Below are 3307 nucleotides of genomic sequence, written 5' to 3'. Positions count from 1 at the left end.
CCTTCTTGTTTCAATTAGAGAGGAGAGCTAAACAAGAAAAATAAGAAAGTCATTTGTAGTATTCTAACATAAACATCTCCTGTTTGAGACTTGAGTCATAAATGGGAAAAAAAATGTTTTGCATGACTGGTACAAACCAATTGCTTCTGATCTTATTTTTTTCCTGTGAATTTCCTGGAGAATCTTTTAAGTTATTGTGTAAATGTTTAATGAATTGGGTAAGAACATCTATAATAAATAGCAGATTTTCTCCAGATTTAATTTAAAAATTGATCTTTTGTTTCATTCTTCTGTATATGGATATACAATATTCCCAGCACCACTTATTGAAGAGCCAGTGTTTTCCCCAATATAGGTTTTTGTTGCCTTTGTCAAATATCAGATGGCTGTAAGTCTGAGAAGTGATTTCTGGGTTCTCTATTCTGTGCCTCTGGTCTGAGTATCTATTTTTATGCCAGTACCATGATATTTTGGTTAGTATACCTTTGTAGTATAATTTGAAGACAGGTAGTGTCATGCCTCCCGCTTTATTTATTATTTATTTATTTATTTATTTATTGGTCAGGATTGCTTTGGCTATTTGGGGTCTTTTGTTGTTCCATATTAATGTTAAGATTGTTTTTTTCCATTTCTGTGGAGGATGTCATTGGTATTTTGATGGGGATTGCATTGAATCTGTAGATCGCTTTGGGGTATATAAACATTTTCACAATGCTAATTCTTCCAATCCAAAAGCATGGAATGTCTTTCCACCTTTTGGTGTCTTCTTTAATTTCTTTCAGTAGTGCTTTGTAGTTCTCATTGTAGAGATCTTTCACCTCCTTAGTTAAGTTGATTCCTAGGTATTTTATTTTTTTATGACTGTTGTAAATGGGCTTACTTTCTTGATTTCATTTTCTGTTAGCTCGTTATTAGAGAATATAAATGCAACTGATTTGGGGCATTTATTTTGTATCCTGCAATGTTACTGAAGTTATTAACCAGCTCTAGGAGTTTTTTGATAGAGACTAGGTTTTTCTATATATGGTATCATGTCATCTGCAGACAGGGACAGTTTGACTTCATCTTTTCCAATTTGGATGCCTTTTCTTTCTTTCTCTTGCCTGATTGCTCTGGCTGGTACCTCCAGTACTATGTTAAATAGAAGTGGTGGGAATGGGCACCCTTGTCTGGTTCCTGTTGTTTAAGGGAAAAGCCTTCAGTTTTTCCCCATTCAGAATGATACTGGTGGTGGACTTGTCATTGATGACTTTTATTGTGTTGAGATACTTTCCTTCTATACCTAATCTGTTGAGAGACTTTACCATGAAGGGATGGTGAATTTTGTCAAATGCTTTTTCAGCATCTATTAAGATAATCATGCGGTTTTTGTCCTTCAGTTTGTTGATGTGATGTATCACATTAATTGACTTACATATGCTGAACCATCCTTGCATCCCTGGGATGAGTCCCACTTGATCATGGCATATAATTTTTTAATGTGTTACTGTATTCTGATTGCTAATATTTCCTGATGTTTTTTGCATCTGTGTTCATCAAGGATATTGGCCTGTAATTCTCTTTTTTTGTTGTGTCTTTATCTGGTTTTGGTATCAGAGTTATGTTGTCTTCATAGAATGAGTTTGGGAGAATGGCTGCTATTCCAATTTTTTGGAATAATTTGAGGAGAATTGGTATTAACTCCACTTTAAAAGTTTGATAGAATTCAGCTGCATAGCCATCTGGAACTTGGCTTTTCTTCGCTGGAAGATTTCTGATTACTGCTTCAGTCTCGTTGCTTGTTATTGGGCTGTTCAGGTTTTCTACCTCTTTTTGGTTCAGTCTGGGTAGTTTGTATCTGTCCCAAAACTTATCCGTATCTTCCAGGTTTTTACATTTGTTGTCATACAGTTGTTTATAATAATCTCTAATGATTATTCGTATTTCTGTGGTATCAGTTGTAATGTCTCCTCTTTCAGTCCTGATTTTTGTTATTTGGGTATTCTCTCTTCTTTTTTTTTGTTAACCTATCTAATGGTTTGTGTATTTTATTTTTCTTCTCAAAAAAACAAATTTTTGTTTTGTTGATCTTTTCTATCATTTCCTGGTTCTCTATTTCATTTAGTTCTGCTCTGATCTTAATTATTTCCTTCTGCCTATTATATTTAGTATTGGATTGTTGATGTTTTTCAAGTTCTTTGAAGCATAGTGTTAGGTCACTTATTTGAAGTCTCTTCATTCTTTTGATGTAAGTATTTACCGCAATAAATTTGCCTCTTAGTAGTGCTTTTGCTGTATTGCACATGTTTTGGTATGATGTGTCTTTATATTCATTTGTTTCAGTAAATTTTTTGATTTCCTGTTTAGTTTCTTCTTGGACCCATAGGTCATTCCGAAGCCTATTGTTTAGTTTCCATGTGTTTTTATAGTTTCCAGAGTTTTGCTTGTTATTAATTTCCAGTTTTAGTCCACTGCAGTCTGAAAAGATACTTGGAATGATTGCATTTTTTTAAAAATTTGTTCAGACTAGGTTCAACCTAATATGTGGTCTATTCTGGAGAATGTTCCATGTGCTGATGAGAAGAAAGTATATTCTCTAGCTGTTGGGTGAAATGTTTTGTATATATCCACAAGGTCCAGTTGGTCTAACATGTGGTTTAATTCCTGTCTGTCTTTGTTGATTCATTGCCTGAAAATCTGTCCTGTACTGAGGGGTGTTCATATCACCTACTACTAACTTATTTGGGCCTTTTTCTTTCTTTAGGTCTAAGAGTGTTTGCTTTATATATCTGGGTACTCCAGTATTGGGTGCATATTTATTTATGATTATTATGGTTTCTGGCTGGATAGATTCTTTTATCATTATATAGTGGCCTTCTTTGTCTCTTTTTATGTTTTTTGGTTTTAAGTCTATTTTATCTGATATAATACTGCTCATTTGGGGTTTCCATTTACATGGTATATCTTTTTCCATCCCTTCACTTTTAGTCTGTGTGTGTCTCCATATGCGAGATTGGTCTCTTGAAGACAGCATATACTTGGGTCTAGCTATTTAATCCAATCAGTCAATCTGTGCCTTTTGAATGGGGAGTTTAACCATTCACATTTAGGGTGGTTATTGACAGGTCTTGTTTAATTCCTGTCCTTTAATTGCTTTTTGTATAGATATTTTAAATATCTTTTCATCCTTACTTCCCCGTTTATTTCTCTTCTTCAATGTTAGTTGGATATTTGAAGTGGCATGATTTAGCTTCTTGCTCTTTCTCACTGGCATTTTTCTTTTAACAGCAGGTTTTGCTCTTTCTTGTGTATCCGTGATAGTGACGTT

This window comes from Galeopterus variegatus, unplaced genomic scaffold (assembly GCF_000696425.1).
Source record: "Galeopterus variegatus unplaced genomic scaffold, G_variegatus-3.0.2 Scaffold720, whole genome shotgun sequence".
Classification (NCBI taxonomy): Eukaryota; Metazoa; Chordata; class Mammalia; order Dermoptera; family Cynocephalidae; genus Galeopterus; species Galeopterus variegatus.
This window is presented reverse-complemented; position numbering follows the sequence as displayed.